Source organism: Pollicipes pollicipes, unplaced genomic scaffold (genome assembly GCF_011947565.3).
Source record: "Pollicipes pollicipes isolate AB1234 unplaced genomic scaffold, Ppol_2.1 Scaffold_6686;HRSCAF=7923_pilon_pilon_pilon, whole genome shotgun sequence".
In the NCBI taxonomy this organism is placed as follows: domain Eukaryota; kingdom Metazoa; phylum Arthropoda; class Thecostraca; order Pollicipedomorpha; family Pollicipedidae; genus Pollicipes; species Pollicipes pollicipes.
This window is the reverse complement of record NW_023596921.1, coordinates 46,694,569-46,722,209: the sequence shown is the minus strand read 5'-3', so window position 1 is coordinate 46,722,209 and position 27,641 is coordinate 46,694,569. Positions and strand designations below refer to the sequence as shown.

General features: G+C 56.0%; 1 protein-coding gene across 4 annotated transcripts in view; it reads right to left on the bottom strand.

Annotated features, from left to right (window-relative positions):
• The window catches only part of LOC119107483 (cAMP-dependent protein kinase catalytic subunit 1), a 168,531-nt gene that overhangs the window by 75,471 nt on the left and 65,419 nt on the right, over positions 1 to 27,641 (bottom strand). The window contains exon 1 of one of the 4 annotated variants that reach the window (XM_037230934.1): positions 4,511 to 4,698. The exons of the other annotated variants lie outside the window; for them this stretch is intronic. The gene's annotated coding sequence lies outside the window, so the exon portion shown is untranslated. Of the gene's footprint in view, positions 1 to 4,510; positions 4,699 to 27,641 lie in introns of those variants that run through there. 4 annotated transcript variants of the gene reach the window in all.

The window sequence follows — 27,641 nt, the reverse complement described above, 5'->3', positions numbered from 1 at the left end:
CTCTGTGACGCCGGCGCCTCGGCCGGGCCGTCGGAAGCGGGTCTCGAGCTGGCACTGCCGGGAGGCTCTGTGACGCCGGCGCCTCGGCCGGGCCGTCGGCAGCGGGTCTGTTTCTCATGTAGCTCGGGCCGGCGGCCAGAGGTCACCATTTGGCGGGGCCGCTCGGTGCATTGTCGGGCTCGGCTGCCAGCCGGGCCAGCGCCAGCGCGACAGCGCAGACGCCCTGACGGTCGGCGCCGGCCTGGAAACCAGCTAGGATAGACGGGCATTGACGACCCTGGACTGAGACCAGCTGAGACAGACGGCCACGAACGGCCCTGGATTGCAAACCAGCTTGGATACACGGCCACCAAAGGCCTCGGCCTGGAGACCAGCTGGGGTACACGGCCACTGACGACCCTGGACTGAGACCAGCTGGGACAGACGGTCACTGAGGCCCTGGACTGGAAACCAGCTTGGATACTACACCGGCCTCTGACGGCCTCGGCCTGGAGGCCAGCTGGGACAGACGGGCACTGACGGCCCTGGACTGGAAATCAGATGGGGATCGCGACCCCTGATGGTCTTGCGCTGGACATCAGTTGGGATAGACGGTCCCTGACGACCTTGCGCTGGACATCAGCTGGGGATTACGACCCCTGATGACCTTGTGGTGAAGACCAGCTGGGCTTACGGTCCAGAGTTAAAAGCTGGTTGTCGACCTGCATCAGACCTCTGTGTACTGAAGATTGATGATTCAGCGTAAGAACTTTGAACTCATAATACCGAAAAACCAAACTGAAGGTCTTTCTTGCTAACATTAAGTACGACTCGCTGGAATCCACGGCTCATAACGGCTACAAAGCGACGGAAAGCACATCCTCGTGCAAGCCAGCGGTGAACCACATAATGACAGCAGAGCACAACGGCTCCACTTAACCACATTGCATTTCATCATGATCACTGCAAGCTGACCAAAGTTATGACAATAACCGCTAAGTATATCTGGTCAATTTCAGTTGCTGTGATCAGAAATATTGCCGGCAAAGCAGGCATTTCTCTGGAAGACAACGCGTGAGTGGACCAAGCGCAGGATTAGCGACGAACGCAATGCTGCAAGTTGTGGGTTCCACGGCAAATCCTGCACGACACGGAGCAATACCCGTTTTGCAAACGGCGTTGTGCCAATCGACCCCGACACGGGCCCAACGCACCCATCCATAAGGTGGTACCTCCTGCGACCAACCGACGCATACTCATCGCCGACTGACGAAGTGCTTCGATTACAGTCTAGCCGGGTCTCCGTTACAGACTAAACCAGATCTGTCAAAGGTCTCACCGAGAACGGAACAACGCAGGAAGAGCTACGGAGCCATCACGCACACCTCGGGCATGCATCTCACACCAATTTACCGGGGCGCACAGAACGAAGGCGGACATGCTGTGTGAAACCATTGCCATCCACCCATCCCGCTCGGTCCACTGTGATCAAGTCCCTGACCGGCGTGGTCTCCGGGACTCAGCGTTCGTAATCTCCTTGCGCCCGGCACAGCCCGGCTTTGTGTCAGCAGCGGCCGGGGCGAGTGGCGGCCGGGGTACCGCGGTTAGCTGAACCAGCTGTTCGCGGTCGGTCGGCACCGCGGGCAGCTGTGGTTCCGGCCTTCCATGTCGCCGACCGCTCTGCTCGGAGCGCCAACTTGTCCTGCTCACCTGCAGCACTGGGCGAAGAGAGTGGCTCTCACCAGCCGCCACAACTATGCAGCAGGCCTGATTACGGCCCAGTAACCCCTTCCCTTATCCCCAGAATAAATCCTCCTCCGTCAGTGACCCAGCACAGCTCGACGGCACCACAACCGCTTGTCGCCCTTGCGACCCGTGCGCTAATAGGGAGCGTCGCGTTCCCAACTGCGGATGCCAAGGGTTCATAACGACCACGAGAAGGCGCGAGCACGACAGGTGGAAGAGCAAAGCAACCGCGTCGCTCGCCCTGAGCCCGTGGAATCCTCTCTCGAGGCCGGCCTTGCCACGCGTCGACACCGACCAGCCAGCCGTCCAGCAGGTGGCGTCTTCTCGGGTGAGACCCCACTCCCGCAAGAGAGGCCTGCTCCCGGTCGGTCTCCGCCCGTCTCTCGCAGAGGAGACCCCACTCCTGGCCCGTCCCCATCCGTCTTCCGCAGGAGAGGTCCCGCTCCCGGCCGGTATCTGTACATATCTCGCAGAGGAGACCTTGCTCCCGGCCGGCCTCCGCGAGAGAGGACAGTCCCAGCCGGCTTCCGCCCGTCCCTTGCAAGACAGACCCAGCTCACGGCCGGTCTCCCTCTGTCTCTCGCAGAAGAAAACCCGCTTCGGCCGGTCTCCGTCCGTCTCTTGCGAGAGACGACCACTCCCAACTGGCCTCCGACCGCCTCCCACAGGGTCCCACGACTCAGTCGGCCAAGCCGTTCCATCGTCACTCAGCGTGTCGACTCGAAACGCTCCCCCGCCTCGTTGGCACTTCCGGCGACAGCTCCAGACACGCGGCGCGGCTCGATGTGAGCGACTGACGGGCTGCCGGTCCAGCGCACCGGCCGCTACAGCTACACCGTCGACCGTCACCGAAACAGCCCCCCCCCCCCCCCCCCGCCCCCGACTCTCATTGCCAGTTAGCGTCAGGTGCCGCGCACTGACACGAGAGTGGCGCCTTGCTGCAACGCGTGCGAAACAGTAGCCGGTCTCTAACCCTAACCAGCAGCGGCGCTTCGTGGCGGGGGTGTTGAATGCTGGTGACCCAGAGATGCCACGAGAAGCGAAGTGTTGCCGGCCAGGTCCGCTGCACGGGCCCGGCCGGCCAGTGGACCGGCGACGGGGCCACGAGGCCGGGCTCCGCCCGAGCCTGCCGCTGGAGACGAAATCTGTCCGCGTGGTCAGAAGTCCGCCTTATCCGCAGCGGTGGCCGGAGCAGGCTGCAGAGGAACAGTCATGGCGCAGGCTCTCGCTGGCAACTGAGGGGCGCATTAAAACGTGCTGGGCAGCGAACACACGTACACTCACTGGTGTCGGTCCGTCGCCACACGTGCGCCCACTCAGGCCTCCATTGTGCCCCCTGGGTGGCGGCTGTGGGGCGGGGGGGGGGCGGTCAGGGTCGAACCGCGAAAGGACCCGCGGCGCGATGGTGAGGCACTGACGTGACGACCTCTCTTGCCTACCCTCGCCGATTGTCACGGGCGATAAGCTCACGGCCACTACCCCGAGACGATACAAAACAAAGCCCTCAGTCAGTGTCTCTGGCTACATCGAATATCCATCCATCTAGCGGGCCGGACGGGAAATGCTTTCGGGACAGCTTGTGGATGGTTGGGCCTGTCAGTGCGGCAGACGTGGCGTGGATAGAGCGCCGACGGCTGACAGCGTCGATCTTGAATACAGGTAGCGATGGACTGTGTTTTGAGCTGAACTGAATATACTCCACGTTTTCTGGTGTGCTCGGTGCGAGATGCTCAAACTTTGTGTGCACTGAAACCAGCAGTCCACGCAGGTTCACTGAGGACGTGAAACTGGTATGCACTGCTCGCAAATATGACAGCGTGCGATGGGATGTCAAAATGATATTAGGCGATGTCTCCTTACCGGGTGCATTTCACTTCTTGTGCTTCACGGGCCCAGAGTTCATCATGTCGTTGTTTGGTCGGTTTAACTCAGTAGACTGATTTTAGAAGCTTTTACGCAGTCTTTCTCGCCGTGTGCTGCGCTGCATGCTGATTCGATGATAAAGTATCCTTGACATGGCCATGCACGGATAACGGCGCACATTCGGCCGCTCTTTGAACTGCGTGCAACATCAAGTCCGTCATTTTCATGGCTTCCCAGTGACAGACATACGAAATTATGTGAGCATCGCGCCCGACCTCCGGCGATAACGCAAGCGGGCGGCTTGTTATTTTGCATGATGTGCAGCGCGCGGCGTCGCCGTCCTCATAAGGCGATTGCCCGCTGCGGCTGGCAATCGAGTGTTTACGTCTGTCGGCACCGCGCGAACGGGACGGGTTGGAGCGGCTGAGTCATCCACGAGGCGATCGGCAGATGCCATCCGTACGGCGAGAGGGGATGGGGGGGGGAGGGGGGCGCCACCATCGAGCCCCGCACTACGCATGCCCCGAGAGGCTTAGACAGCCGGATGACTGTCACGGCTCGGTCTAGGTGGCGCGTGCACCGGTCTCCTGAATCTTGTCAGTTGTTGGGCGTGTTTGGCTGTTGAGACCTTCTGTGCGAGCCAGCCCGCCCGATGTCCCTCCTTAGTTCGTAATGACCCAGAGCAAGAGATACGGACTTGTTTTAGTCACCTAACGGAGCAGTACAACGCAGCGATGCGGTGTCAACATCGCGCCCCGGAAGCTCTTTTGATTCCGAGAAGACCTGTCTGTATGAGACCTGCTTGCGTCCTGCTCACGTTCCCGCCGGCCCCAAATGCTACCCCCTGTCACCGTTCCCGCCGGCCCCGAATCCTGGCCCCTGTCACCGTTCCCGTTGGCCCATGCCACTTGACTTCTCTCACCGTTCCAGACGGAAAAGCCGACTGCCGAGCTGGCGCTGTTACGAACGCTGTCCACCCGTCATACGCTGCGACTGACTCTGTCTATCCACCGTACGCTGTCACTGACACTGTCCACCCGCCGTACGCTGTGATCGATACTGTCCATCCGCCGCACGTTATCACTGACTCTGTTCACCCGCCGTAATCAGCGCACTGGCACGAGCCTTCAGCACCACAGACGCGGCCACGCGAGCGGCCCAGCAGCGGCGTCAGCAGCGCGGTTAGAGGGAGCTGACCGACCGGCCGGCGGACGCCCGACCTCGGCGCCACGCGCGCCCACGGCGGCCGGGCCAGGCGCGCTCCCGCTGCCGCTCCTGCAGCGCCCCGCTGGGACCCGAGCGGCCTGCGGAGCTCGGCGCTGCGGCCCTGGCCGTTCGGTCCGGCGCCGTCCAGCCGCAGCTCCCAGCGAGGCCGGCGGCGGCTGCGCGGCTCCCGGTCGGACGGCGCGGCCCCAGCGACTGCCGCGGCCGCCGCGCCGCCGTGCACGGCTGGCCGCAGAGGCGAGCTCAGCACGCGGGCTCGGGCGGCTCCTCGGGGTGAGCGCTGATCGCTGGAAGCTTCCACTCTTACTGATGTTCATCAGTTCGTCATCGCTTCTCAGAGAACTGCGACTTCCGTCTAGCCAGAAACGGTCTACAGTAGTTCTGGGCCATTGCCTTGATCGATGGCTATTGCACTGATCAATGTCGAGGGAGGGAAGTGCGTGATTGCAGGGATCATAACGCATCAGCAGTCAATCAATCAATATCAGGCATCACGATCAGTGAGAGCCACAGAAGCCGCGGTGGGGGCGGAGGTACTCAGCAACAACAACACGAGCGGCAGAGTCATGACTCTGTGATCAGGGCCGGTCCGACATCGACAGACTATAGCTGGTGAACGCTTTGCTACGGTAGCTGTCGCCATTGCTGAAGCCACCTGCACCTCTGCTGCCAGCGCCGCGCGGCCCCGGGTGTTTGCGAGAAGCCGGAGCTCAGTGCACACCGAGCGCCGCGTCGGCCCGCCGCGCGGCGGCGCCGCTTATCTGTGACCTGGGCCGGCGGGGAGGCGTCCCGGGCCAGCCAGGGTCGGCGCCGGCAAACACATCGAGCCGGTGAGTTACCAGCGCCGCAACGCGGCGGCCCACAAACAAGCCCGCCGTGCGCCGGCTCGCCCCGAGTCCGGCCCGGGCGACCTGCAGGGCTGAGCCAAGGCAGCCAACACGGAGCGGAGCTGGTGTACGGGGTCGCTCGGGCGGACCCGGCCGGCGCGCGCCGCCGGAGGCCGGGAACGGTGACGTCATGGAGGACGCGGGCTCATCTGCCCCGGCGCGGCGCCGGCGCACCGGCCAAAGCGACGGCTGTGATGCAACAGGCCGTTTCCTGTGCGCTTTAAAGCAGCACTCGGCGAGTTGCGGCAAGCTTAAAATACCCGAGGCAAGTTGCGTTCGCGGAAAGCCCCATGTCGACGGAAGACATGATAGCCGACCACATGCGCGCTCTTGCCTGGTTAGAAATACACGCAGACAAAACATGAGACGGAACTGTGTGGGCTGTGTACGTGCACATATCCACATTAGCGCTCGCCATATCTTCGATATACATGGACTGAGCGAAACCAAATATAGGCTTTTACGTTCAGATTCCGGTACGGTGACGGGGTCTTCTACCGTTAAGCTGCGGCGAATGCAAATAGTATGGAAGGATGTGTATGTCTGTCACGCCCCCCTCTATCGGATGGTGCAGCCTTTTCAAAACCGCGCAAGTAAGTTTTGGTAGGGCAGGCGTCAGCGAGGCCATTGTGTTTTACATTCACAGGAGGATGGAAGAAGAAACGGTAGCAATACGGAAATTTAGATCGATGGTAAATGAGACATTTTGAAAACATTCATGTAAGTTATAATTAATTTCACATGCTTTCGGCCTTTAAGAATCACCCTATTCAGTCCCATCCCTTTCTTGTATCGGCCCCTGCCTGCAGCGATTATTCCCAGTCTCGTGCGACCTATGTTTCAGGCTTCTACAGATTGCTCCCCACGGACCTCAGCCGGATGTGTTTTGGACTTCCATTGACTGTTTCCATATTTACCTTACACACTGACTGTTTCTCTGACTCCAGATAACTGTGCTTCATACCGGACATGGGTCTAGGGCAGGCCGGATCCGGACCATGGCACGGACCTGTGGTCTTTTGAGATTTGCCTTCAGTTGAATCCATTCATTGTACAGATAAAGTAGGTTTGTACACGGACTGGCCTTCTGAAAACCAGTGACCGACACAGACTGAGCCCCCAAGGATTCGAACCCAGAGTCGGACTCAAGGATTCTCGAAACCTGGAACTCGAAGCCGGCCTTTATTTTTATTCGCATTTTAGCTATGGTTGAGCGTGGTCACCCATCATACAACAAATACACACTGTCAAATAAAAGCCTAGTTCAGTTTGGCAAAGGAAATATGGGCAATTGAATATCCAACTTGTGTGGTGGGGGGGGGGGGGGGATGGAGGCAGGCCCGTCTCCGTCGGTTTCGCCTGACTTCAAGCTGGGTTTGGTTACGTTAACTTAGTTTGGACTGTGCCACGCAAGATCATGGATAAACCCCTTGACCCTGGTAAAGCTCATGAACATGCGCCTACATTTAAAGAGCTATGCTAATACTGAATTGGTGAGGCGTCAATAGATGTCTAGGCGATATTCGAACCGAGCCACGTACAGCCAGATGTATGTGTATTTGATCTTTATCCTATGCAATCGTTGGACGAAAACCCAGAGCTCTTGGTATCGGACTTGGGATACGATTTTCAAGGACTCAGGTTAGAACTAGGGCTGAGATATCCAAACACTTAGCGTCAGACCCAGTCTCATGAGTCATGTAACTGGTTGAATTCTGACCTGGATTCAAGCAATGTACGAGATATCAGCTCGACACACACACTGAGGACAGTAGAACCGGGGCTTGAGGTCAGGCTCAGTTGACTGAATTCAGAGACATGCCTGTCCCAGACGCCGTCTGGCTTTGACCCAGACCTCTAGTATACACTGGGTTTTCCTGAGAGCTCGGCTGACAGTGCATCAGACTTCTACCAGCTGTACTTCAGGCCGGCGCAGCCGTCTGACGAGGCGCCGGGGGAGGGCGCGGGGCCCGTGAGCCGGCACGGTGAGACAGATCTGACCCACCGGGCGTCATTCCGGGAATCGGACCACCGAGCGTGGGGCCGAGCCGGCGGCGGCGGCGGCTTATAAGGCGACGCCGCTGCCGGCCGGCGACAGTCCGATTTATCGCCAGGTGGACGGTGGACCCTTTAAGGGCGGCCGCCTCGCGCCAGCCGGCTGAGATTACGGCGCCCGGTCGCGAGATGGGCAGGGCCGGTGACGTCAGACGGGCAGGACAACGCCCACCTCACCGGCCACCGGTCTGCTGCTGCGGCGGAGAACGCCTGCGTATGGACACGTTCCGGTGCGATCCGACGAAGGGTGTATTTCTTGCGTTTCGACTTTTCGGCAAAAACAAAACCTTGCCGCAAATCGAGGGCGAAAATAGCGCGCCAAACCGCAGCTCGTTCCTGGTCCGACACCCGGTCCTCTGTCCCCTGAGACGAACGTACCGCACGCCTCAGTCACCCGCGGTGGACGAGGTGAGAGCAGTCATGGTCAGGTCGACACGGGTGGCCTGACCCAACCGTGGCATAATATACGTGACGCATAACCTGGCAGAACTGGTAGCGGGCCGCGTCTCCGGAAGGCTCGCCACCGGCCGGCCCGGCACGGTCGGCCTGTTTGCCGTCTATCGGACCTTCAGCTGCAATCAATAGTGGCCGCCACGAAAATAACGCCGTCTGGCGGCGGACTGTGCCGACGAGGTTACGCCGTCGCACGGCATCAGGTAGGGACCCACACTCCGGAGCCCGACGACGCGCGGAGACCCACACTCCGGAGCCCACGAATGCATTTATTGTCATTTATTTCCGTAGGTCACCAGTGAAACAATGAAACATGTTTTCAAGCTTATGAAACAGCTTAAGCTCCATTCTACGTGCGTAAAAAGTGATGTTCGCCTTTTTACCGTGTCTGGTGCGGTAAGAACCGGCGTTTGAGGAAGTCCGGTTCAACATGAGCATCCTATAGCACGACAGACAAGGCTGGCAATTGATAAAACCTGATGCGAACATTGTCACGTGCGGCTAAAAGTCGTCGGCCGCCCATTCACACGAAGAACTGGTGTGCGAAGCCTTCCAGCTGTCGCTGTGGAGTGACTGCTGGTGTAGAAGAGGTTTGGTTAGTTGGTGGCTGCCTTCCTTTGGAGCTGGCGCTGTGGTATGACAGGGCCGGCAGTGAATGGCCAGACGAGCTCGTTAATGCCGTCGCGTGCACGGCTTTTGGCGTTTTCGGGACGACTTGTAAGCATGTCCATGCCACAAGGGCTGCCTGAGTGCGCTGTTGAGCCAGCTTCATCGGCGGCACTACGGCCGCATCCGCTAAGAGCCGTATACGCTTCCTCATGATCAGGTGATCGACAGAGCCCACTGTAGCCGTGCCCCCTGATGGTATAGGGACATTGCGTGCTGATCGAGCTGGGGCGACAGGCTCATGTTATTGGGATGTGATGCCAATAATAGCTGGCTGTGTTCACTGTAAAACGATTCACTGTGTTCGCTGTAAAGCGACGGAACTGATCAGACGCCGCGGAGGGGCACGCCACGTGTCCGTCGCATCCGACCGACAATAGCTTCACCACGGCGACACACTACGAACGCTTTCAAATCGTCACATAATTCGCTCAGTTCAGCTCATACTGCGTACTTGGTTCCAGAAGAAAGATCATGATCCAGGCCATGCCAGCCAGCATTATAGCAGCACGAGCATCACAGCTGCAAGCCGCAGTTGTCAAAACAACGGATGTCCTGAGGATCACAGCTCTGTCTGCAGCTCTGATGCGGTCAGTGCACTGAGCTACCTTACTTGGCCGTCGACGACCTCCTGGACACCGTGTTGCCTGGCTGCACGCCATGGCTGGACATGTATTGTCCAGCTGCATGTCTCGGCTGGATATCGTATTGTCCAGTTGCATGTCATAGCTGGACATCCTATTGTCCAGCTGTTCGCCATGGCTGGACACCGTGCTGTCCAGCTGTACGCCATGGCTGAGGTCAGTTGGCTTGCATGGTATGAAGCCATATCCACAGCCAGCACACAACGACGTGGCTGCCGCTGACTCTGCTGTTCAGCAGAGGGGGGGGGGGGGGGGAGGCCACCATATCCAGCCGGGGCAGCAAGCGAACACGTCCAGCGGGACGCCACGCCACGACGTGCAGAGCGGGTAGTACGGCCCAGTCCGGACCTGATTCAGACGTGGGCCAGCCGGCCGGCAATCCGGGCCCGGAAACACTTCGAACTATAGCAATGTCCGAGCATGACACGGAAACGGCAGGAAGCGGACGCCGTTACGCCGGCCGGATCCGGTGCCAACCGGGACACGTGATGACCGGCGCCGGCAATCCGAAACTCCCCGTCCGGGCTCGTACACAACCCGTCCGTGCGACAGATCAGCCCGGTTTATCTTGGCCGTCCGGTCGTGGCCCAAACGGCATTCCACACGTGTTCGACGGCCGGCCAGCGCAATGTTTCACATATGTGGGGCATTGGTGACGAGCGATTGTAGCAAGAATATCGTGCGAAAGGTTATGTATACTTACTTCCTAGCAAGCAGTTGTCGGGGATTTCTTGATCCCGCCTGTCTCTGAAGCTCTTCAAATTTGTTCCACTCACTTATGAATTACCATTAATTGTGAATAGTTTACCACGGCCAGCCGCGCCCCTCCGAACGCTTCCTGAACGCAGACTGAGCACATTGTGAGAGCATTTAAGCAGCATCACGAGCAGCACATCTTCCTCTCCACTTTACATGCTCAGACCTAAAAGTTTCCCCAGATCCAAAAGCGGCAAAGGAAATCGAAACCAATGAAACGACGTGTATCCCCAACGTCAGCAAAACAAGACAAACTAATTGTGCCGTCAACACGAATAGCGCTGGTTCAAGCAGCCGGCTGTCCGGACGGCCGGACGGGTATTCGGGGTCCGGGGGCTAGCCTGAACAGCGCTGGATGGCCGGTAAGCATCTGAACTCAGAGGGGCGGACGACTGGCCGGCGGGCCGGCCCGTCTGGGAGCTGGGGCGCCGAAGCCCCGAAGCCCCCTGTCCAGCCGGCGCGCCGAGCAATTATGTCCAGCTGGGACACCATGCCCACCCTGACCAGCCGGACACCACCCCACCTGTCCAGCTAGGACACCACGCCACTCTGTCCACCCAGGACACCACGCCACCCTGTCCAGCCGGGGACAACCACGCCACCCTGTCCACCCAGGACACCACGCCACCCTGTCCAGCCGGGACAATACGCCACCCTGTCCCCGGACAATACGCCACCCTGTCCAGCCGGGACAATACGCCCACCCTGTCCAAGCCGGGACGCGACGCCACCCTGTCCCGCTGGGACACGACGCCACCCTGTTCGGGCGGCGGTTGGGCAGGGCGCCGGGGCAACCTGCCCGCCAGCGGAGCGGGCCGGTGGAGCTGCTTGCGGCGTCAGCAGAAACCGACGTTGGCGCTGAGTCGGCCGGGCGCTGCGCAGCGGCCCCGCGTCTGAGAAGCGTCCGAGAAGCGCGCGGCCGCGGCTGGCGTCCGGCGCTGCAGCCGGAGCCATCGTCAGCACGGCCGCTGGTGTTGCTCCGCTGCTCAGATCTGCACCTGTTCGAGGTGCTGAGAAGGGAGTCGTTGGGGACGGGACGCGCCGCTGGGAGCGCTGCTGACGGTTGCCCGGTGTCGGCACCCAACGAACATTCGCAATCGCCACCTTCTCACGGCCGCCAACGTCATGAGCTAGTTTGTGCATAAGATACGCATCATTTTGAAGCACATTATTTGTTCATTACATTTCACAAGCCCTTTAGACGAAACAGACGTGTTAATAAGTAACCGAATCGTATCTGGCTAGTTACCTCAGCCCTTGAGTTACGGACTAACAACGAACAATGTCTTAACTCCGCTCAACTCCGTACTCCGTGTTCCACTCAATCACACGTACAGATACAGCAACAACGAAATACAATCTATTACAAAATGCCAAGCTGTGCTCTGCCAGAAACAGGACGGGGCCGGCCGGCCTCTGTTTGCTCCCGCCGGTCAGTCGGCGGTGACACACCCCGACACCATGCCCTGGGCCGCTGCGCACCCGAACGCCGACAACTTGTGTGCACTAGGCGCGCCCCGCGGATTACACCGCCGCCAATCTTGCAACTCACGGAACCGTGTGCGCGACCAACTTGGCGGATGCGCCGGGTGCGCGGCGCGCCGGTGCCGGGTCCGCCGGCCTCGCCGCGCACTGTTTGCGTTCGTTAATAGAAGCTGGACCGCGTGCTAAGACTGGTGCCGCCGTGCAATGCGAACTGCACGACGTGATTCAGGACCACCTGACAGCGAAAGCTCGAAGTGTGTGGTGGTGTGTGACAGAGACCGATAGGGGCGGAGACAGCCACTGCCCCCCCCCCCCCCTCCCCTTATTCCTGACAGCCGATGGCGGGACGCGTGGCTCATCGCGCACACAGTGGCCGTCCAGGGGCGCAGTCAGAAGACTAGATGAAGGGAGCTCCCAGCTCAGCCACGCCCTGTCGTTGATGTCAGAGTTACCCCCCCCCCCCCCTTGTGGTTCCTGGCAGACGACAGTTACCAGCTTCGTGTCGATCGGTAGGCATCAATCGACATCGATATCATTATCGACGCCGGGCTAGATACGTGGGTCCCAACAGGGCCAGAAACTTTCATAGCCATGCTTATGCTCGCAAACGTGACAGAAACCGATAGGGGAAGAATCAGCCACTGGCGGCGGTTTCAAAACGTGTCTGCAGCATAGCAAGTACGGGCATGTAGGATTTAACCTGTATCTTTCTGCCTGTGTATGAACTTTGTATATCTAAAGGAGGAACTGATAGCAAGTACGGGCATGTAGGATTTAACCTGTATCTTTATGCCTGTGTATGAACTTTGTATATCTAAAAGGAACTGACCCAGAAACCTGCTCCGTCCAAAAGGTTTATGTCTTATATCCAGGGCATTTCACCTCGGAGTCGGCTGCCACCAGCACGTGAGAGCCCGGGCCTCAGTCGCCGAATCACTCCGAGACTGGAGCTCGGCAGCCACCAACCCAGCGCGGCCAAGTCAGATCAGGACAGGACAGGTCAGGTCAGGTCAGGACGGAATGAGTGACCGGCTGTCGACCGATCGCTCGCTCCAACGACTGAATCCCTCGCTCCAACGACTGAATCCTTCGCTGCGCCGGCAGGCTTCCTCGCTCCCCCCACTGAATCCCTCGCTCCGTCGACTGAATCCTTCGCTCCGCAGGCGGACTCCCTCGCTCCACCGACTGAATCCCTCGCTCCGCCGGCAGGCTCCCTCGCTCCGCCGACTTAATCCCTCGTTCCGCTGACTGAATCCTTCGCTCCACCGACTGAATCCCTCGCTCCGCTGGCTGAATCCCTCTCTCCCCAGACTGAATCCCTCGCTCCGCCGACTAAATCCCTCGCTCCACCGACTGAATCCCTCGCTCCGCCGACGGATTCCCTCGCTCCGTCGACTGAATCCCCCCGCTTCGCCGACGGACTCCCTCGCTCTGCCGGCGGACTGAGCGGCTGGCCTGGTCGGCGGGGGCGTGGCGCCGGCTGAGGTCAGCCAGTCGGGGCTTGGCTGCAGCGAGTGAGGCGGTCATGCTCGGAACTCGCGTGGGGGTCTGCACGCCGGAGCGTCGGACAAGCCCCCCACTGAACGCAGATGCCATCATCAGAAAGCACGGCGGATCGCTCGAAGGGGAGCTGAAGGGAGATGACTCAGCGGTAACCAGAATGCCTCCATTCCCTCTATTACAGGCTACTGAGTGTGGATAACTCACGAGGAAGTACGTCTGTTCGAGGCTGGCGGACGTTCGGTTACTTGTCTCCAGCGGTGTTGTTTGTTTTAATGCAAAACGAACATTCACGAAACGGTCACGAGCCAGTTGTTGAGCGTTCGTCACCGACCACCGCTCCTTTCAAATGTGCGATAGGAAAACAAAGTTTGGATGTCGGGCGGCATATGTCGTGAAGCGCTGCCACGCTGCCGACCGCGCCCACATCGGGCTACAGAGCACTCTGTCAGCGCGGTGGCTGATGCAGCTCATTGCGACATTGGATGCAACATTGGATAGCTGTGAGCATGATCTTATCAGTTATGAGGGCAGGCGCGGCAGCTGTTGTCAATGCCTGCTCGCCGAATCGCTTCGTGGGCAAACGGTCAGCGAAGACGATCATCGAACTTTTTATAACTTATCCCGAATGGTTTGTGTGTGGGGTGACTTCGGATTCGAGTGCCTGCTAAGCATAGCTTGTTGCGTGTACCCCAACCCACCACCCAATGTGTGCCGTCCAGTTCAACAGCTAATTTTGCCTCCGCTCTTTCGCCAGACAAGATTGCGGAGGGTTTTACGTGCCGCACAATGCTGCGACACGGCCGCCTCGGGTCTGGGTTGAACCTCGTTGGCCAGTTGCCAGCTGGCCTTTCCATTTCAACGGGTCAAACAATGTGCCCACTCTGGGACTCGTACCCAGTGCCGCTGGGTAACAAGTCCAGCATCTTTCCCCAAGACCACGGAGGCTCCCGAACGATCAGCTCCAGTCCAGCATCGCAGCCACGCTCCCGTTGGCGGTCATGCAAACCTGGAATCGCCCGAGGACACGCAATGGCAGTAGCACTGGCATGCAAGGTCGCTTGGCACCCAAATCAATGTCGCACGAATAGCCTCCGAGACTCTGACAGTCACCCGTGGCGAGCATGTAGCTAGGCGCCGACCGCCGCATCTGAGGAGCGACGCAATCGGCGGCAGTGCAAAACCACGAGACAGCGGTGACGTCACTGTCGTCGCTGTCGGCGGTAGCGCGGCCTCTCGGAGACATGGACGGCGTCTCGGGTCCACACTTCAGCTGACGTGTCGGGGCCCGGAGCCGTTCGGATGTGCGGGGCTGTGCACGGTATCGTCCTGTGACCCCCACTGCACGGTGATCCCCTCCCGTACGAAGAACCACAACCGTCTGGGAGATCCCCGCCGCCCAGTGACCCATGCCGTAGGGTGACCCCTCATCGTCCGTAATCTTCACTGTTCGGTGACCCCATCGTCCGAGAGCCCACACCGTCTGGAGATCCCCACCGTCCGGAGACCCCCCCCCCGTCCACTGACCCCCTTCCGTCCGGTGACCTCCAGCGCCCGGTGGGCCACACCGTCCGGTGACCCCACCGCTCGGGGGCCACACCGTCCAGTGACTCCACTGCTCGGTGGGCCGCACTGTCCGGTGACCCCCAACCGCTCGATGGACCACACCGTCTGGTGACCCTTATCGTCCTGTGACTCACACCGTCTGGTGACCCCCACCGTTCGGAGACCCCTACTATTTGATGGGCCACACCGTCCGATGACCCCGTCCGTCCGCAGACCCCCTCCGTCCGGAGACCTCCAGCGGTCCGGTGACCCCCTCCGTCCGGTGACCCGCTCCGTTCGGTGACTCCCGCCCGCTCGGTGGGCCGCACCGTCCGGAGACCCCACCAGCCGATGACCCTCCACTGTCCGTTGACCCCCACCAGCCATTGAGCCCCACCCGGCGGGCCTCACCAGTACGGCGATCCACCGGCCGACCTGCCACCGTTTAGCATGGGCCAAATACTGCGCTGGCCTTGCTGTGGGCTGAGCGAAATCGACCTGCACTGCAGTCCCGTCTGTGGGGGGTGGCGATCAGACCAGGCGAACCCATCAGAGAGCCACTCCCATCCGGATTCCAGCGCGCAAAGACCTCGCCCCACTAGCCCGCATCCAAATTACGATGCTCACGCTAATGAATAGATGTGATCGCCTTAAAGCCCCGATTCATTTTCTAAGCCGGCGCCGGCAACACTTTTCCTCCGGCAGCGAGGCCATTGGCCAGGGCGGCTTCGGAGGCGCGGCACGCCGGCCGGGCTAAGCAGCGCTCTCCCGGGGGGGGGGGGAGGGGAGGAGACTCCGATGTCTCCGTCTGTGCTCTTCCTGGGACCCGACAGCCCCCTCCACCAGGTGCTCGAGACGGTAGAGCCACACCCGTTCCAGAACCAGCGCGCGCGAGTCGCCGCGCCGCGTCCGTTCGGAGCCAAGAGGGGAGGACATTTGTCGTCGCTCCGCACCGCGAGCTCTCGGGGTGGAAAATGCTGGAAAAGGTGGAGAGCGTGCGAAAACGAGACATTTGTGCTGGCAGTGCCGCAAACACCGCAGCAAAACACTCTCTCAGTGCACTATCGCGGGCTGAGATACTGCAGGAGGAGACGGAGTAACACAATAATGCCGTGATGCACATCACGCAAAGCTCCGCTCCAAAGATCAGAGTGAGGAAGTTTGATCCAATCTTTGTTGTACACGGAAATGAAACATGTCAACAGGGATTCAACAGGGATTAAAATAGTGCCGTTCATTTTGATAAACAAATATTTACCTGTTATTTTAGATATTCTATACGTGTGTGCTCGTGGATCCTTCCGGGCGGATATATTTATATATTTTTCATTGCATATATGTATATATATACATATATATATATCTATATATATATATATATATATATATATGAGGAGAGAGAGGAGAGAGAGAGAGAGAGAGAGAGAGAGAGAGAGATAGATATATATATATATATATATATATATATATATATATATAGGGAATAAACGATCACTTCGAATCATAGCTCATATTATATACAATGTGTGTACTGTCGGGCACGCTTGTACAGATTGTTGATACTTTCAAAGTGTAGTGTGTACGCATAGGCATGTGTGATATGAGTGGAAGTGTTTCCTCGAAATAAAGTCGACGCTCAGTGGAAACAGCCCGAAAAATTCGACGTCAGAAAGAGCTGCGGCGCTGTTGGTGGTGGTGGGGGGGGAGAGGGGGGGGGGGAGGCAAAGGGCAGATGACACGGCGTAAACGCCACAACGGTCTGCCGAGAGGTCGCGGGCTCGAACTCCTGCTGCACCACCTCAGCAAATAGCCTAGTCGAACACAGACTGTTCTCTCAGCTGTGTCCAGTCAACAGGCGGCCAGCTGTGTTGGGAGGCAGCTGCGCCGCGCGTGCTCAAGCACTCGGATGGCGAACAAGCAGGTGTCGCTCTCCTGGGTCTCGTGCGCTCTCGGAGAGCTCCCTAATGTTTGGGCGGTCGGGTACCGTCAATCAGCCCAGCTCGATGAGCCTATTGATATATGAGATCCACCCCGCCCGCAATCAGGGCATGCACACGGCCGCTGCCTGATCACGCGACCACAGTGGCCTGGTGAGCGGCGCACTAGCTCGGCACAGCCGGACCGGCCGCCGGCGCTGGGCCAACGTCGACCGTGTGAGATCGGTCTGTGGACTACCACGGCCCGCCTGGCCCACACCCGCCAAAACTAGTCAGTCTTGGATTGTTACCCTGTTTTTTAGGACGGTATCGCATCTTATATTCCGCCCACACACCTATATGCAGCCCCGTTGACGGCTTTTTGACTGGTCTTGCGGGCGTGAGCGACACGCGGCCTCCGTGAGCAGACTGCAATACTCGCTGTATGAATCCCCTGTTACACCCACCTGTGTGTGACCAATCTCCAGCTATGTCACAGTCAAAAATTCAAAAATGACACTTCATCTCAGCGGCTAGAACTTCGAGTGCGTCAAACAAAGCACCTTTTACCGCCCAGCCATTTCGAAAAAGATGGGTCATCTTAGGTGCTGTGAGAGTTTCGTCCGACGTCGCCCCGTCTTCCGCGTCGGGGCCGGCCATGTCAGAAGGATATCGGCGGAGAGCGTCACACAACCTGACCTGACATCAGGGTGGTACCGCCAGCCTGCATCAAACAATTCCCAGTCAGCTGATGTTTGGTCCTTTGTTCCGGAGATGCACATGAAACAGCGCGGAGGAAATGTAAACATAGCGCCAGTTTGCAAGATCAACTGACATTGCTGACGCAATTTCAAAACCATTTACTGAACGATCATCATACTTCCTGTACAGTGCAATCTTGTATGTACAAACTCTACCAATTAGAGCTTTGTCATGTTCGCACAATTTTTGACTAGTTATCTCAAAATGGCTACCCAAAAAACACCTGGCCAAGGCCATCCAATAGGGTCCGTCCTGTAGCCATGACTGTTGCTGTTAATTAATAATGCGGCATCATCCCCAACATCTCAGAAAATTATTGCTAGGTGCATGCCATTTTGTATCAGATTCGACACCAAAATGCAATCTTCATCACCCACATTTTTTTGTTGACAGTTCCAGTACTGACTGCAGCCTGGGCTCGGCTTTACCTTGTGTTTATGTTACCTCACCCGGCACCGGGTCGCCCCTCGCGGCTCACGCCCGCGGCATCCCGACTCGGGGGATGCAAAAGTCTCTTTCCTGTCACAGGAGAAATTTGGAACAGCTTAAATTATTATCTAGAACCAATCTTAAAAACCGTCAGAATACAACTATCAATGTCACAAGCCATACAAAACAAAGATTATGTACAATAAGTCATAAACATCATAAGTATTTTCATTTCGGAAGGTTCATTTGCATCAAAAACTATTATTTGCTGATTTGCTGGCCATGCCAAAAGCCCCGTTGGTTAGGGCGTAGATCTCAGTGCATGAGTGACCTTTAGAGTGGGCTTAAAACTGGTGATCACATCGGTTCGCTTGAAATCTGAGACGTCGCATGCACATGAAAATGCGAGAGGATTTCTGGTCAGCGCCGTATCACACCCATAACTGGCGCGTGACAAACTCAATGCGCTATCTTGCAACACACTGAAGCAATGCCGGTGTTGGAGAAAGAACTCCTACTGTTTTTAATCCATCCATAAGGAAACACGCTCCACCGCTTTGCTATCAGTTGGACACCCGTTTTGATGTTACAAACTGTGTTGCCTCAAGTGGAGAATTGCTGTGCTGTTTATATCACAGTTATGACCAATGTCTATAACTGCAGCGTCCAAAATGATATTTCGCAGTCTTTCACGATGCCCAAAATTCGTATTTTACAATCTGCGCCTGACAGATTTGGTATTCCCAATCCAGAATCTCCCAGCCAGAAATCCAACACCGGATAACCCATTTCACGGCCAGGGTTACATGGATGGCGGGTCAATGTCCGAATAACGAGCCAAACCTAGCGAGATTGGCTGTTTTTTTATTTGCGGCGTGGTGATTATTTCGTTACATGACGGCCTTGTTTCGTGCTTAGCAACGATTCTGATTTCAGATTAGTTCAGACCAGCGATTAATGTCAAAATCACCACCACTCGCCGCCAGCATTTGAGCAGCGTACATATAACCGTCCATAGTATTCCTCCGCTACCCTGTTATATGCATATTCACGCGCAGTACATCATATGTTTCAGCTATGGACCTAAGATCTAATGAACATATCCTACAAACTCATAGAAAGTAGAGCAGAGCGTGAAATGTTTGATGCACTGAGCCGCACTGTACCATTATAATGTTACGCATCTTAACAGAACGTGCGCCGCCAGTACTTCACTGCAGCAGCGGTGAGCCACTCACTGGAGCGTCGCCATTTCGATCACAGGAACGGTCGGATGTCCGGCGCAGGAGCGGGTGGGTGTCCGCCACGGTAGGGGCCTGCTGTCAGAGACAGAAGCGGCCGTCGGAAACAGGAAAGGCCACGTGTCCGTCACTCCGTCACTGGCCTGGCCGCGTGCCAGCAGATGAGAGGCCTCATGCCCAGGGGCAGCCGTCCAGCACCAGGGCCATCGTGTTTCCGGCACAGGAAAAGCCGCGTGTCCCGCGCAGGAGAGCCGCGTATCCAGCACTGGAGTGGGTGTGTGCTTGGCACTAGGGTGGGCGCACGTTCGACACTGGAGCGGCCGCGTGTCTGACACAGTAGGGGCCACGTGTCCAACGCAAGACCCATAGAGCACTGGCGCCAGACTGCGCAGCGCTTAACCCTGGCCCTGACTCGCCGTTTTCATTGCGAGGACTGAAAGAGGGAAGGGGAAGTCAATGCGACCCCCCCCCCCCCCCCGGCTGTTTCTAAGCTAATAAAAATAGGGCCTCTTGGAAAGAAACTGTGGATGGGGCTCAGCAACACCTTACGATAAGCAATAAATTGTACGTTGCTTAGTCAATAATTGGCTTTACTAGGTCAGGTCAAAGGTCAAATTTTCCTGAAAATGGACTTTTTAAACTTCACACGGTCTTACGTATGAGATCCTGCCACGCAGTGATATGAAACTGAAATAGCCGCGTTTCTACATTACTTACTCGTGATGTAGGGATCCATTAATGTAACGGTGTTTACGCGCATCGTCGGTTCCCGCCTGTCGCCCGTGCTAAGCTGTGGATCACCGTGCAGCGTTCCTTAAAGACGGCGGCTTCTCAGAAAGCGGAATTGCTTATGGTACGTTTTTATATCAAGACACACGCAATGAATGCCCCAGAGGATACAGAAGGTTTGGGCGCCATTACATGGTATGCCGGAGAGCTTTCCTCTTTCCGCGTGCCAAGCTGATCATTATTTGGCAGCGCAGGGGGATGTGCACAGTCTTCCGGCCTCGAACCTCAGGCGTATCCACAAGACCCGCCTCATCGCGGACCCAAAATCAGGTCGGCGGCTGCCGCAGACGCGTATTCCGGCCAGGTCCTTATCCATCATCCTCAAATACAGAGGCTGCTGGACGCATTTTATGACAAAGTCGCTCTGCACTAAGGACTGAGTGATGCCAGTTCTAATCATGGGAACGAAACTGCTGACTGCCCGGTCAACAAAGTGGCAGCTTTGGACCAGGCTATCGCTCCCGACGACCCGAACAGGCCGTGCGTGGTATCAGGTGCAACACTGTTGTTCTGGCCCACGCCGAACGCTAAATGCGACAAAAAAACCACGCCCGCTGAAATCCTAGCCCACTACGGCTCATCACTGTCTTTCAGCAGTGGATAGACGAAATTGGAATACGTGGACACATGAAATTTGACCCTTTGTCTGGACATAACGTTAGAATATCCTACGACAGAGGTTGATTAATTATCCCAGAAACCCCAAGTTGGAGTTTCAATTACCTGTATTGACTGCGGATGGGGAACGCCCTCGTACCAAACGAAAACTCCTTGAGGCAGCTGTTCCCAGGCCTTGATAAATGAGTCACTCACCCACAATGTTATCCTGGAAGCAATTCAGCACAGGATCACATCCATAAGGCTTAATATGGATTTATCAGTCTATCATGAAGTGGGCATTTAGTGGAGCGGTGATCACCATATAAAATAACAAGCTTGACCCTTGCTCTGGCAGGGGGATTCCCCCCTCCTCAAGATTTTTAGAAAACATCTCTACGGCATATTGTGCAGTCGCGCTCACAATTTTCGGCGGTCTTTAAGGCATCTATAGTGCGTATTTTTCCAGCAAAAATTTGTCCGTAGCATTCCCGTGTTTGGAAAGCAATGCTTGTTAGGAACACTGTTCGGCGGCCCACGGACGACGCAGATGGCGGGGTGGCTCTGTCACATTAATAGAGCCCTACACGATAAATATTTGCTCAAAACACATAAAACTACGCATTGTTGCTCTCATAATTAACACGCGCCCGGATGACCGGCTGGATACCCTTGGCTCGGGTGGAGGTCAATTGACCCCCCGGAGGTCGCAGCAACTAGGGAAGCTAAAGACACGAAATTCACAGTGTCTTGAGGTGTACGTGAACTCACTTGCGTCAAACTTTGAGGTTCCTAGGTCATGACCTTCGTGTCAAATAAGATCAAGCAATGTCAAATTCCAGGCTGGTGTCCAATGTGCTCTCAGAACCTAAACATCAGTTTTGAGCGAAATGTCACCAATGCTCACTTAAGTTCAGTGACCTTGCTTGACCTTTCTAAGGGCATGGTGACCGATATCATACAATACTTCTTTGAGTTTTGCATTTGAATAAGCGTCAAAGATTACGGTACGCGGTATGCTCCCAAAAAACGTTGAGCGGGGTCACTTCAGATCAGTGACCTACCACGGCCTTTAAGGAGTCCATGAAAGATGTATAATGCGGTTCTTATTATTAATAAATTCGAAATGAGCACTAGAAATTACCCCGTACGACAAGCTCTACGGTGATAACGCAGGCTAACTTTGACCTCTGTCTGGCCGTCATACCTGACCCCAGGTCAGTGTAAATGGTTCATTCAATTGCTGTGCTGCCCAGCGAATGCCTAAAATTGCCTTCGCTGACTCCATGGACTGACTTTGACCTTTTATGGGTCAGCAACCTTACAAGGTATATTTTATTTTTTATACGAAACTATCTGCTATTCAGTTGTCTACACCTATGCAAACTTTGGCGCGGCTATGCCGCGCCGTTCGGAAGCCATTCCGGGAACACCTTTGGTGGAGGGGGAGGGACGATCGATCCTCACCCGAGCGCATGTTAAAAAAAGGAGCACACCTGTTTACATTTCGTGTCACTACTGGGCATGCTATCTTACACAGAAGCATATGAACTGAAACTGTTTGGTTTTCAGGAAAATTTGGTTTTTGACATATTTGTATATGTGCTCATGAAATATCTTACTTGTCGTGAGGTATAGGTAGGACCTGCCTATTGTTTTCCAGGCAGTTACAATTTTTAATTGTGTAGGCTTGATGTCATCACCCTGATAACGAAAGAAAAGGAGATGTCCTGAAGAAATTTGGCAGATGTCATTCGATGGAAACATAGGTAGGTGATGCATACACGCACACGAAGCCTGAAGACACACCATCTTCAAATGTGATATCAACCCCACGGTATGCATATGTGAGCGTTGACTGGCTCCAAACTATCCAACGGCTCCAACATCACTTTTAACTGAGAGATTCATTGAATGTGACGGGTAGGACAACGTGGTAGGCTTTACAGGACTCCTTAAATGCATCAAATAGACATAAACAATTTTGCCACGTTCGGCAGTAGTTTTGACCCAAGATCAATGATTGGCTCCTTGAGTGAAGCTTGATAACGTCCCTCGCGATTTGACATTCACAACCATATGCCATGAAGCAGAGGGGTCACCGACTCCACACTGAAATGCAGCTCTCCGTTAGCCGATTGTCTCGATACATACACATCATGTATGTGTGTCTACTATGCAGGCAGACTCGCATCAAGCAAACACCATCAGGTTGACATGGCTAAAGCTTCTTTCAAAATAACCACTGTCAGTGGTTTTGTTGCAGAGCAGCTGTTGAACTGGATGGCCTAAAGTAATCCATGAAAACACTGAGTGATGGCTGACACTTATCTAATAGAAAAATAAGATGGAAGCATACTTAACATACCCCGCCCTACGAGGACATAGTTTACTATTCAGTTGAGGGTTGTATGTTGAGTGTATAGTTCGTTTTGTGTAGTGGTGTGCAGTTCGTATGTTGAGTATGTAGTTTCCTATTTAGTTGTTCCTTCCAAACCGGTATGCAGTTTCCTGAAGGAATTATCTTTATTTAGAGCTCAACCCCCTCTTCAGCAAACTAACTTTGCGAAACTATTCCCGGGTTCCCAACCCTGAAACGAAAGTAGGTCAACTCTGGGGAACATGGCTTTCATTTCATTTCAAAAGCAGGCTTAGCCTCTTTTTTCCCGAGCCCCCCCCCCCCCCCCCCGTCCTATCCCCTAAGTATTTAGCAGAACTGCATCCTTGTTATCCTATATCTACCGATCATCGTGGTTATAACAAGCACCTGAAAAATATTACTTCTGGTAAGGTGATGTCATCGTACAATCTGCTGGAAGCGTTGGTAACCTTTACTATCTTCGCACAACCGTTATCGGCGTAGAACTCGCACTCGTAACACGAACTCAACGGAACTTAGTGTGAAACCCATACAATAATGGTATCAGCAGTTGTACAAAGCTTTTGTGAACATCTCTATCACCTTTATTTAGGACTACATACGGTATTATGATAGTCAAAAACATTTTATCTCACGCCTGTCAATCAGGTAGTTCACTTAATCCGCGGTGCGGTGTGCTGTGTGCGAGACCTACGCCAGTGATCTTTAGCCTCCTACGCCAAAGCCGTTGTTTCTCTCAGTAACGGGAAGCTCTGAATGAATCCTTGATACGTGCCGCTCCAACATCCTCCTTTGACCGCTGGAGTCACAGTTCGGGAGACCATAAACGATCCTGCTAGATCGGTAAGGATTTCAACACCATTACCAGGGACGCTCTGAATGGTGGATCCTTAGAAGGGACGAACAGCGCCCTTAAAAACTGACGATCATCTGCATATTTAAAACAAGCGAGCTTCTCACAACACGAACGCAACCAACGGTAACCTGCAGTCTTGCATTGGACCCGATTGACAGCCGTGTTACAAGCGTTCGAAACCATCGATCGCAAATGGCAAGATGATTTAAAACGTTGCGCAGCAGTCTAATCGCTTTCTTCACATAGTGCTGAGGTCGGCCACGACTTTTAAGACTAAAAATAAGTGCAGTTATTTGGTATTTTATACTGTTTAGTGTGTAAAGCGAATCCTGGCTGAGAAATACATGAAAAGCGCTGATCTGAAGGTCAATGGAAAGCCATTGTGTCACTTCCGATCTATGACATCACTGACATAGTTTGAAGCATATTTCTGTCACCTGCCAAAACTATTCTGATTAAAGCTTCTATGTTTGGTGACATTTTGTGGCCCATTTTGCTCCTATAGCGAAACGTCAATGTTGCGACACCTGCTCTACACATGCTCACGCTGCAAGCGTCGGTGAGTACAAACCAGTACTGAACCTTAAGTGTCGTCTTACTGGGATGGTTTTTTGTAACGGTTTGATCTGTTGTAAGTTGTTGCCATGTTCGGAAATTTGTCACCACATAGCTCACAAAAGTTTACATTTTTGTCACCGATCATATCGTGTAAATCGGTACCTTTTTTACCCCTGCTTCGGCTCTCGCCGAACACAGGATGTATTCTAGAGGCACGCACTTCTTCCTCACAAAACTGGTAAAGCATTAATATTCATGTGCATAATTTGAAGTTGATGCATAACAATAAACATGCTGAAGGCATGCAGTGTTACAAGGTATGACAGGAAATAAAGTTCTGCGGTGAGCATATGCGTTTTTCTTCCAGCCACATACCTTGAGATATACTCTTCTTCCCTCTGCCCTCAAATTACGAAATGTCGCGCACGCGTACCACATCGGCCGGGGCTGGCACAGTGGCCTCCGGCTGGACGGCCGGGCGAGGGACCATTAACGGCGCCTCGGCAACCGCCAATGGATTGCACGGAGCCGTCGGCCATTTGGTCGCGCAGCACTGAGCGCCGGGCCAGAGCTGGTCAGCCACAGGAGCTGCAGGTGACGGAGCAGCCGGCCGGCGTCTCGACCTCTGACCCCGGCCCGGCCCCGGGCCGACCGCGGGCGCCAGCCGGCCGCGTCACCTGTTGGAGCGTCGGCCCGGCCAGAGCATCGATTGGCTGGCTGCAGCCGGGGCCAGGCGCCAGCCGGGAGAAGGGTCGGCCGCGCGCGGCCAGCGCGGCGGCGGGCCCGCCGCCGGCGGCGGCGGCGGCGGCGGCGGCAACGGAACCGTCCGGGCCGGCGGCCCGGACGGCAGGCGTCGTCTCATGTCTCGCCGGCCGTCGCGCAGACTGAGCAGGTTACAGCGAGGTTCGGGACCCAGCCACAGTCCTCGTGTCAATACTGAGGGGCTGTTCAGCTCTGACAACACGGGAACCTGAGCCCGGGTCCGAGTCAGTGGGCCGTGCCAGCAGCAGATGGCTTGCGATAACAAGACACTTAGCCTGTCACGTGAAATACTACGCACTGCCGTAACCAACATCCTGCTGGCCAGAAAGCCGAACAAAAAAACCCATGCAACCGCCAACTTCTGCTGCCCATAGCCCCAAGCGCATAGTTGATTTTACGACCATTCCCTTTCGTAATTCGTTCGAGTATGCTTGAGCGCTGCTAAGCAGTCGTTTCGACGTCCGTGAAAAGTATCAGTGCCCGATATCCCCCGAACTCCATCTAGTCTTCATTTCCCCTGCATTCTTCACTTGCACTTGGATAGATTTCTTCTCAAGCAGATGTCAACCAGTCACGAAGCAAGGAGATAAGCATCAGTGGAGTACAGGTTCGCTCGGATCATCAGCTTAATCCACGATCAAGAACTGTTCTTTCCAACTAAGGGGCACCTGTTGCCAATCACCCTGAGACCCAAGATCGTGCAGGAATGCTGCGCGACCTTCGGCAAAAGACTGCGCGAATCGCCGGATTAACAGGTGGCGCGCGCGGCGGGGCCGGCGGCGGCGCGCGCCGGCCCCGCAGGGAGTCACCGTCTGCAGGCCGGCGCGGGCCGGGCGCGCGGCGCGGACGCCGTCAGCGGGCGGCAGCACCACCGGCGCCGCAGACGCTACGATGAGTCACGGCACCGCCAGCCGCGTTCCAGCCTCTGTATCTATTGTGACAACTTGCGGCCAAAAACACAGGCGCAGCCAAGGGAGAAACCCGGGCGCGGGTCCGGGTCCTTCGGTCCTCAGCCTCTGGGTCCGGCTAGCGCTCCTGGGTTCGCTGGCTGATATCAGAACTGGTTCCAGGTCTTAGCATCAGTCCCGAGCGCCCTGGTCCGCTGCGGCGCACTGGGCCGGGTCGTGCCCAAAACAACGGTCAAGTCAAAAAGTCCAATTTCTATTTTACAAGTCCTAAACATCATTTCGTACATAAAACTGACGTTGCCGTTGATGGTGCTGCTCATCCGTCTTCACAATACATTTTCGATACATAACCGCCTGACAACACTCGTAAAAATTGATTCCAATGTCAGGAAATGTCATGACGTTAAGAAGACCAGCATTGCAGCTACGACGAATATTGGCTGCGTTGGTATCGCTGCACGCTCAGGTATAACGACCGCATCATGAATGAAGCAGGTCTTGGGATTTTGTAGTTGGTTTGCTTACGGTAGCCGCCGTAAGAAAGATTATAGATGCAAATGTTGAACTTGTTTCGTACTAAATATTTGGGTACGGCACACCACCCACTTCCAGAAAGCCTTGAGTGATAACTGGCACTTCAAACAATCCTATGAAAAAATGTCAACACTAGCACTCGGCGACACTCAAGTGTCTCTGAACGATGAGCCAGCAGAAAACAGTTGTGCACACACGCAACAACTCAACGCTTTTGCGTTTTAGTAAAGTGAGGCGGATGCCGAGCTGACTCCTGGTCGGATGCCCGCTCGCGGCGTCGCGACTGTGTAATCCTATGCGGGCGCGGGTGTCACTGTGTCACTGGATGGTTAGGCTGTGTGTGAGTTACGTAACAGGAGAGGTTTCGGATGACATGGAAGTGGAGGTTCCACGCTTTAGTGAGCGTCGCCAGTTGAGTGACACGATGCTGGTGGACTGAAATCGCGTCAGAAGACGTACTTTATCGAGCGTTACCCTGCTTGCGCGTCGGCTGCAATTTATCTGCCAGCAATATCTGATTTATCTGCCAGCGCAACAACAGTTGCTGATTCGAGACAGCGTGGATTTTATGCGTGGCTACGATTCCGAGCCTGACTCAGTATCGGGATCACCGATCAGCCTCTGACCGGTTTGAGGGTCGGCGCAACGGAGCACCGCCCTCCTCTGCTGTAAAGCAACCGTCTGGGAACCACCGGTCAGCCCCTGACCGGCCGAGGGTCGGCGCGACGGAGCGCCGCCCTCCCTGCTGCGGGCACTCGCACGCTCCTATCGATCAGGCGAGTGTCACGCGTGCGGACGGCCACGCCTGATCGCCGTCGGCCCAGCGAGCGGCCTGATTGGGCCTGGACGGCGGCTGGCTCTGCGGACGGCGGCTGGCTCTGCCGCGGCCTGCCGCTGCCGCCGCGGCTCGCACCCGCAGCCGGCCGACACCGAACCTCGCGGCGATGGTCAGACTGTGGGGGTGGTCAGGCTGTTGCGTCCGTGGTCAGCGGCGGTGCCTGCCACATGGCGCAAACGGTGAGCAGCGCTCTCCGGCTGGGGAAGGCCGGTCCGCTGCGGTGGCAGCGCCCGCGACGGTGCTTCGCGTCCCCACCCCTGCAGCACCT